This window comes from Cryptomeria japonica, unplaced genomic scaffold, assembly GCF_030272615.1.
Source record: "Cryptomeria japonica unplaced genomic scaffold, Sugi_1.0 HiC_scaffold_32, whole genome shotgun sequence".
NCBI lineage: Eukaryota > Viridiplantae > Streptophyta > Pinopsida > Cupressales > Cupressaceae > Cryptomeria > Cryptomeria japonica.
In genome coordinates, this window is record NW_026728854.1 from 661,248 (window position 1) to 670,000 (window position 8,753).

Genomic DNA, 8,753 nt, shown 5'->3' on the forward strand with positions numbered 1-8,753 from the left:
CGACCTGGGAACCCAATTTTGGTCCTCGGGTCCCATTTTTTTTTGTCTCGCATCCCACTTTTGGCCTGTGGCCTTTTCGGGGTCGATTCTCGTTTTGGGCATCAGAGCATGTTTCTTCTCCTAAAACCCAATATTTGTTTATTAAGTCTCGGAACACATTTTTGTTCTCGTGGACCCATCATGGGTCTTGGAACGCATTTGTGGTCCTTGGGTCCCATTTTGCATCCCGAAACTTGTGTTTTGGTGCTTGATCCCTATTTTGGGTGCCCACCTTGCACCAAGTGCGCACCCGGGGCAAACCGAGCGCCTTGGTGCACCGGGGCAAGATCGAGCGTGCACCCGAGGCGCCCCGAACATGCACCAAGGTGCACTCGGCCCACATGTGAGCGCAGGTCGTTGCGCCCGAGGTGGTGTGTGGGCACCGCGTTGCAGACGGGACACTGCACGCACACGACGCCCCGTCCAGGTGCACGCACGTAGGCCGGGCCGGGTGCACACCCGACGCCCTAGCAAGGTGCGCGCACCCGGGCAGGGCTCACACTTGGCGAACGGGGCGCACTTCGCGAGGGAGGGTGTGCACCTCGACGGGGGTGGGTGGCCGGGGTGGATTCGCACGTGGGTCGCGGTTTGCTAAGTACACACTGCGACAAGCTCATAACGGGTGCGATCATACCAGCGTTAGTGCACCGGATCCCATCAGAACTCCGCAGTTAAGCGCGCTTGGGCCGGAGTAGTACTGGGATGGGTGACCTCCCGGGAAGTCCCGGTGTTGCACCCTTTTTTAGTTTTTCGCCGGGCGTCGCAATGCTATTTGAATAAACCTTTTGCCCGTTTGCGTTCTCGTCGGGGCCGGGCCGGGCCGGGGTGCGCTGCCCGCACTACCGCGCGCGCGGGGGGCGACACCGAGCGCGCACCCGAGGCGCCCCGAGCACACAGGCCACGGTGCAACCCGGGCGTTGTGCGCGCACCCCGGTGCGCCCGAGGTGCTGCGCGCGCACCCAGGTGAAATCGGTGTGCACCTCGGCCAGTGCGCGCTCGGTCGAGTCGCGCACGTTGGCCAAGGTGCACGGTGATGTTTCTTACTCTAAGGTTCCGCACCAGACGCCCGGGACAGGTGAGCGAAGCTGGGCGGGGCCGGGTGCGCGGCCGGGGCAGGTGCACGCAGCTGGAGAGAGCTTTGGAGCACACCAGAGGTGCGCACCTTGGAGCACACTTCGGAGCGCACCAATGATGCGCTCCATTCAAAAGTTTCCTGAAAAGGCAAAAAAAGTTGAGATTATAGAATTTCCCACTTGAGAGATTGTAAAAAAAAAAAATTTAAAATGAAGGAAACGCGGGTGCCAAGGTGTGCGCGCCCGGGTGCGCAGCCCAGCCAAGGTGTGCGCACCAAGGCGCCCACCCTGGCGAAGGTGCACGCAAGGTGCGCACCCGAGGCAAACCGGACAATTAACCCAACTTTCGACTTCGCGCGCACCTGCGCACCTTGGAGCGCACTTCGGAGCGCTCCTTGGTGCGCACCAATCTTGGGCACCTCGGAGTGCACCATGGCGCCCACCAAGGTGCGCACCCGGGGCAAACCGAGCTCCGACTTCGTGCGCACCTTGGAGCGCACGAAAGGTGCGCACCATGGCGCCCACCAAGGTGCGCAGCCCAGCCAAGGCGTGCGCATCAAGGTGCGCACCCTGGCGAAGGTGCGCACCCGGGGCAAACCGAGCTCCGACTTCGTGCGCACCTTGGAGCGCACAAAGGGTGCGCAACCCAGCCAAGGTGTGCGCACCCCGGGCAAACCGAGCTCCGAATCGTGCGCACCTTGGAGCACACTTCGGAGCCCTCCTTGGTGCGCACCGATGTTGCGCACCTCGGAGCGCACCCGGGGAAAACAATGCAATTAACCCGACTTTCGACTTCGTGGGCACCTCGGAGCGCTCTCGGGTTCGCACCTCGGAGCACACCGAGGTGCGCACCTTTGATGCGCTGCCTTCACCAATTTCCAGAAAAGGCAAGAAAACATTGAGAAGGTGTGCGCACCGAGGTGCCCACCCTGGCGAAGGTGCACGCGAGGTGCGCACCCGGGGCAAACCGGGCTCCGACTTCGTGCACGCCATGCTGCGCACCTTGGAGGGCCATGGTGCGCACCTTGGAGCACACTTCGGAGCGCTCAATGGTGCCCAACCCAGCCAAGGTGCCCACCGCGGCGAAGGTGCACGCGAGGTGCGCACCCGGGGTAAACCGGGCTCCGACTTCGTGCACGCCGCACCTTGGAGCACACTTCGGAGCGCTCCTTGGTGCGCACCAGGGCGCGCAACCCAGCCGAGGTGCCCACCCCGGCGAAGGTGCACGCGGGGTGCGCACCCGGGGCAAACCGGGCTCCGACTTCGTGCACGCCATGGTGCCCACCGCGGCGAAGGTGCACGCGAGGTGCGCACCCGGGGCAAACCGGGCTCCGACTTCGTGCACGCCGCACCTTGGAGCACACTTCGGAGCGCTCCTTGGTGCGCACCAGGGCGCGCAACCCAGCCGAGGTGCCCACCCCAGCGAAGGTGCACGCGAGGTGCGCACCCGGGGCAAACCGGGCTCCGACTTCGTGCACGCCATGGTGCCCACCGCGGCGAAGGTGCACGCGAGGTGCGCACCCGGGGCAAACCGGGCTCCGACTTCGTGCACGCCATGGTGCCCACCGCGGCGAAGGTGCACGCGAGGTGCGCACCCGGGGCAAACCGGGCTCCGACTTCGTGCACGCCGCACCTTGGAGCACACTTCGGAGCGCTCCTTGGTGCGCACCATGGTGCCCACCAGGGCGCGCAACCCCGCCGAAGGTGCACGCGAGGTGCGCACCCGGGGCAAACCGGGCTCCGACTTCGTGCACGCCGCACCTTGGAGCACACTTCGGAGCGCTCCTTGGTGCGCACCAGGGCGCGCAACCCCGCCGAAGGTGCACGCGAGGTGCGCACCCGGGGCAAATCGGGCTCCGACTTCGTGCACGCCATGGTGCGCACCAGGGTGCCCACCGCGGCGAAGGTGCGCACCCGGGGCAAACCGGGCTCCGACTTCGTGCACGCCGCACCTTGGAGCACACTTCGGAGCGCTCCTTGGTGCGCACCAGGGCGCGCAACCCAGCCGAGGTGCCCACCCCGGCGAAGGTGCACGCGAGGTGCGCACCCGGGGCAAACCGGGCTCCGACTTCGTGCACGCCATGGTGCCCACCGCGGCGAAGGTGCGCACCCGGGGCAAACCGGGCTAGGACTTCGTGCACGCCGCACCTTGGAGCACACTTCGGAGCGCTCCTTGGTGCGCACCATGGTGCCCACCAGGCCGCGCAACCCAGCCAAGGTGTGCGCACCAAGGTGCACGCGAGGTGCGCACCCGGGGCAAACCGGGGTCCGGCTTCGTGCACGCCGCACCTTGGAGCACACATCGGGGCGCTCCCGGGTTCGCACCGGCGTTGCGCACCGTGGTGGGCACCTCGGAGCGCACCGTGGTGGGCACCTCGGAGCACACCAAGGTGGGCAGCGAGGTGCGCACCTTTGATGCGATGCCTTCACTAATTTCCATAAAAGGCAAAAGAAAACGAGATTTTAAAATTTCCGTTTTGAAAGATAGTGAGAAAAAGGGAATGCTGGTGCCATCTTGAGCCCGCCCTGGTGCGCAGCCCAGCCAAGGTGTGCGCACCAAGGTGCCCACCCTGGCGAAGGTGCGCGCCCGGGCAATTAACCCAACTTCCAACTTCGCGCGCGCCAGGGTGGGAGCGCACCCAACAACCGGGCCTGGGAAGAGCCAATGCGAGAAACCCCACCAAACGCTCTGACAAAAAAAGAGGGGGCGCTCCAGTAACCCCGCTTCGGAGCGCACCCTGGGCAAACCCAGCCAGGGTGCCCACCCCGGCCAAGGTGCAGGCGAGGTGCGCACCCGGGGCAAACCGGGCTCCGACAACGTGCACGCCGCACCTTGGAGCACACTTCGTAGCGCTCCCGGGTGCGCACCTCAGAGCACACCAAGGTGGGCAGCGAGGTGCGCACCTTTGATGCGCTGCCTTCACTAATTTCCAGAAAAGGCAAAAAAAAGAGGAGATTTTAAAATTTCCGTTTTGAAAGATAGTGAAAAAAACGGAACGCGGGTGCCATCTTGAGCCCGCCCTGGTGCACAGCCCAGGTAAGGTGCCCACCCTGGCAAAGGTGCGCACCCGGGCAATTAACCCTACTTCCGACTTCGTGCGCGCCAGGGTGGCAACCGGGCCTGGGAAGAGCCAATGCGAGAAACCCCACCAAACGCTCCGACAAAAAAAGAGGCGGCGCTCCAATAACCCCGCTTCGGAGCGCAGCCGGGGCAAACCCAGCCAAGGTGCCCACCCCGACGAAGGTGCACGCGAGGTGCGCACCCGGGGCAAACCGGGCTCCGACAACGTGCACGCAGCACCTTGGAGCACACTTCGAAGCACTCCCGGGTGCCCACCGGCGTTGCGCACCGTGGTGGGCAGCGAGGTGCGCACCTTTGATGCGCTGCCTTCACTAATTTCCAGAAAAGGCAAAAAAAAATGAGATTTTAAAATTTCCGTTTTGAAAGATAGTGAAAAAAACGGAACGCGGGTGCCATCTTGAGCCCGCCCTGGTGCGCAGCCCAGGCAAGGCATGCGCACCAAGGTGCCCACCCGCGGTGCACACCCGGGGCAAACCGGGCTCCGACTTCGTGCAGGCCGCACCTTGGAGCACACTTCGGAGCGCTCCTTGGTGCGCACCATGGTGCCCACCAGGGCGCACCCGGGGCAAACCGGGCTCCGACTTCGTGCACGCCGCACCTTGGAGCACACATCGGAGCGCTCCCAGGTTCGCACCAGCGTTGCGCACCTTTGATGCGCTGCCTTCACTAATTTCCAGAAAAGGCAAAAAAAAACGATATTTTAAAATTTCCGTTCTGAAAGATAGTGAAAAAAACGGAACGCGGGTGCCATCTTGAGCCCTTCCTGGTGCGCAGCCCAGGCAAGTTGTGCGCACCAAGGTGCCCACCCTGGCGGAGGTGCGCGCCCGGGGCAAACCGGGCTCCGACTTCGTGCACTGCATGGTGCCCACCAAGGCGCGCAACCCAGCCAAGGTGCCCACCGCAGCGAAGGTGCACGCGAGGTGCGCACCCGAGGTGCACACCCGGGGCAAACCGAGCTCCGACTTCGTGCACGCCGCACCTTGGAGCACACTTCAGAGCGCTCCTTGGTGCGCACCAGGGCGCGCAACCCAGCCAAGGTGCTCACCCCGGCGAAGGTGCACGCGAGGTGCGCACCCGGGGCAAGCCGGGCTCGGACTTCGTGCACGCCGCACCTTGGAGCACACATCGGAGCGCTCCCGGGTTCGCACCAGCATTGCGCACCTTTGATGCGCTGCCTTCACTAATTTCCAGAAAAGGCAAAAAAAAAAAAAAAACGAGATTTTAAAATTTCCGTTTTGAAAGATAGTGAAAAAAACGGAACGCGGGTGCCATCTTGAGCCCGCCCTGGTGTGCAGCCCAGGCAAGTTGTGCGCACCAAGGCACCCACCCTGGCCAAGGTGGGTCACGGGGTGGGTCCTAGGGTGGGTAACGGGGTGGGTACTAAGGTGCGTGCCAAGGTGGGTCATGGGGTGGGTGCCAAGGTGGGCACCAGGGTGGGTGTGCACCAACCCTAGCCAGGGTAGGTCACGGGGTGGTTGTCGGGGTGGGCGTCAAGGAGCCAAGGTGGGTGGCAAGTAGCCAAGTTGCGTGCCAAGGTGGGTGTCGGGGTGGGTGCCAAGGATCCAAGGTGGGTGCCAAGGAACCAAGGTGGGTGTCTGGGTGGGTGCCGAGGTGGGAGCCAGGGTGGGTCCCAAGGTGAGTGCAAAGGTGGGTGCCAGGGTCAAGGTGAGTGCCAATGTGGGTTCCAAGGTGCCAGGGTCAGGGTGAGTGCCAATGTGGGTTCAAAGGTGCTAAGTTGGGTGCGAGGTTGGGTGCGAGGGTGGGTGGGTGCCAAGGTGTGCTAGGTGGAAGCCCGGGTGGGTCGGCATCCCATGGGTGTCGAGTTGGGTGCCTGATGGGTGCTTCTTGTCAAGTTTTAGTCGTCGGGACTCATTTCGAGCCTTAGAGGTCGTTTCTTGTCCGGTTGCCCTGTCTTCGACCTGGGAACCCAATTTTGGTCCTCGGGTCCCATTTTTTTTTGTCTCGCATCCCACTTTTGGCCTGTGGCCTTTTCGGGGTCGATTCTCGTTTTGGGCATCAGAGCATGTTTCTTCTCCTAAAACCCAATATTTGTTTATTAAGTCTCGGAACACATTTTTGTTCTCGTGGACCCATCATGGGTCTTGGAACGCATTTGTGGTCCTTGGGTCCCATTTTGCATCCCGAAACTTGTGTTTTGGTGCTTGATCCCTATTTTGGGTGCCCACCTTGCACCAAGTGCGCACCCGGGGCAAACCGAGCGCCTTGGTGCACCGGGGCAAGATCGAGCGTGCACCCGAGGCGCCCCGAACATGCACCAAGGTGCACTCGGCCCACATGTGAGCGCAGGTCGTTGCGCCCGAGGTGGTGTGTGGGCACCGCGTTGCAGACGGGACACTGCACGCACACGACGCCCCGTCCAGGTGCACGCACGTAGGCCGGGCCGGGTGCACACCCGACGCCCTAGCAAGGTGCGCGCACCCGGGCAGGGCTCACACTTGGCGAACGGGGCGCACTTCGCGAGGGAGGGTGTGCACCTCGACGGGGGTGGGTGGCCGGGGTGGATTCGCACGTGGGTCGCGGTTTGCTAAGTACACACTGCGACAAGCTCATAACGGGTGCGATCATACCAGCGTTAGTGCACCGGATCCCATCAGAACTCCGCAGTTAAGCGCGCTTGGGCCGGAGTAGTACTGGGATGGGTGACCTCCCGGGAAGTCCCGGTGTTGCACCCTTTCTTAGTTTTTCGCCGGGCGTCGCAATGCTATTTGAATAAACCTTTTGCCCGTTTGCGTTCTCGTCGGGGCCGGGCCGGGCCGGGGTGCGCTGCCCGCACTACCGCGCGCGCGGGGGGCGACACCGAGCGCGCACCCGAGGCGCCCCGAGCACACAGGCCACGGTGCAACCCGGGCGTTGTGCGCGCACCCCGGTGCGCCCGAGGTGCTGCGCGCGCACCCAGGTGAAATCGGTGTGCACCTCGGCCAGTGCGCGCTCGGTCGAGTCGCGCACGTTGGCCAAGGTGCACGGTGATGTTTCTTACTCTAAGGTTCCGCACCAGACGCCCGGGACAGGTGAGCGAAGCTGGGCGGGGCCGGGTGCGCGGCCGGGGCAGGTGCACGCAGCTGGAGAGAGCTTTGGAGCACACCAGAGGTGCGCACCTTGGAGCACACTTCGGAGCGCACCAATGATGCGCTCCATTCAAAAGTTTCCTGAAAAGGCAAAAAAAGTTGAGATTATAGAATTTCCCACTTGAGAGATTGTAAAAAAAAAAAATTTAAAATGAAGGAAACGCGGGTGCCAAGGTGTGCGCGCCCGGGTGCGCAGCCCAGCCAAGGTGTGCGCACCAAGGCGCCCACCCTGGCGAAGGTGCACGCAAGGTGCGCACCCGAGGCAAACCGGACAATTAACCCAACTTTCGACTTCGCGCGCACCTGCGCACCTTGGAGCGCACTTCGGAGCGCTCCTTGGTGCGCACCAATCTTGGGCACCTCGGAGTGCACCATGGCGCCCACCAAGGTGCGCACCCGGGGCAAACCGAGCTCCGACTTCGTGCGCACCTTGGAGCGCACGAAAGGTGCGCACCATGGCGCCCACCAAGGTGCGCAGCCCAGCCAAGGCGTGCGCATCAAGGTGCGCACCCTGGCGAAGGTGCGCACCCGGGGCAAACCGAGCTCCGACTTCGTGCGCACCTTGGAGCGCACAAAGGGTGCGCAACCCAGCCAAGGTGTGCGCACCCCGGGCAAACCGAGCTCCGAATCGTGCGCACCTTGGAGCACACTTCGGAGCCCTCCTTGGTGCGCACCGATGTTGCGCACCTCGGAGCGCACCCGGGGAAAACAATGCAATTAACCCGACTTTCGACTTCGTGGGCACCTCGGAGCGCTCTCGGGTTCGCACCTCGGAGCACACCGAGGTGCGCACCTTTGATGCGCTGCCTTCACCAATTTCCAGAAAAGGCAAGAAAACATTGAGAAGGTGTGCGCACCGAGGTGCCCACCCTGGCGAAGGTGCACGCGAGGTGCGCACCCGGGGCAAACCGGGCTCCGACTTCGTGCACGCCATGCTGCGCACCTTGGAGGGCCATGGTGCGCACCTTGGAGCACACTTCGGAGCGCTCAATGGTGCCCAACCCAGCCAAGGTGCCCACCGCGGCGAAGGTGCACGCGAGGTGCGCACCCGGGGCAAACCGGGCTCCGACTTCGTGCACGCCGCACCTTGGAGCACACTTCGGAGCGCTCCTTGGTGCGCACCAGGGCGCGCAACCCAGCCGAGGTGCCCACCCCGGCGAAGGTGCACGCGGGGTGCGCACCCGGGGCAAACCGGGCTCCGACTTCGTGCACGCCATGGTGCCCACCGCGCCAAGGTGCACGCGAGGTGCGCACCCGGGGCAAACCGGGCTCCGACTTCGTGCACGCCGCACCTTGGAGCACACTTCGGAGCGCTCCTTGGTGCGCACCAGGGCGCGCAACCCAGCCGAGGTGCCCACCCCGGCGAAGGTGCACGCGAGGTGCGCACCCGGGGCAAACCGGGCTCCGACTTCGTGCACGCCATGGTGCCCACCGCGGCGAAGGTGCACGCGAGGTGCGCACCCGGGGCAAACC

General features: G+C 63.9%; 2 non-coding genes across 2 annotated transcripts; both read left to right on the forward strand.

Moving 5' to 3' along the window:
* Positions 1-659: 659 nt before the first annotated feature.
* LOC131861625 (5S ribosomal RNA) lies at positions 660-778 on the forward strand. Its single transcript, XR_009360659.1, has one exon. It is a non-coding gene; the product is annotated as a 5S ribosomal RNA (ribosomal RNA).
* Positions 779-6,768: 5,990 nt separating this feature from the next.
* LOC131861626 (5S ribosomal RNA) lies at positions 6,769-6,887 on the forward strand. Its single transcript, XR_009360660.1, has one exon. It is a non-coding gene; the product is annotated as a 5S ribosomal RNA (ribosomal RNA).
* Positions 6,888-8,753: the final 1,866 nt, after the last annotated feature.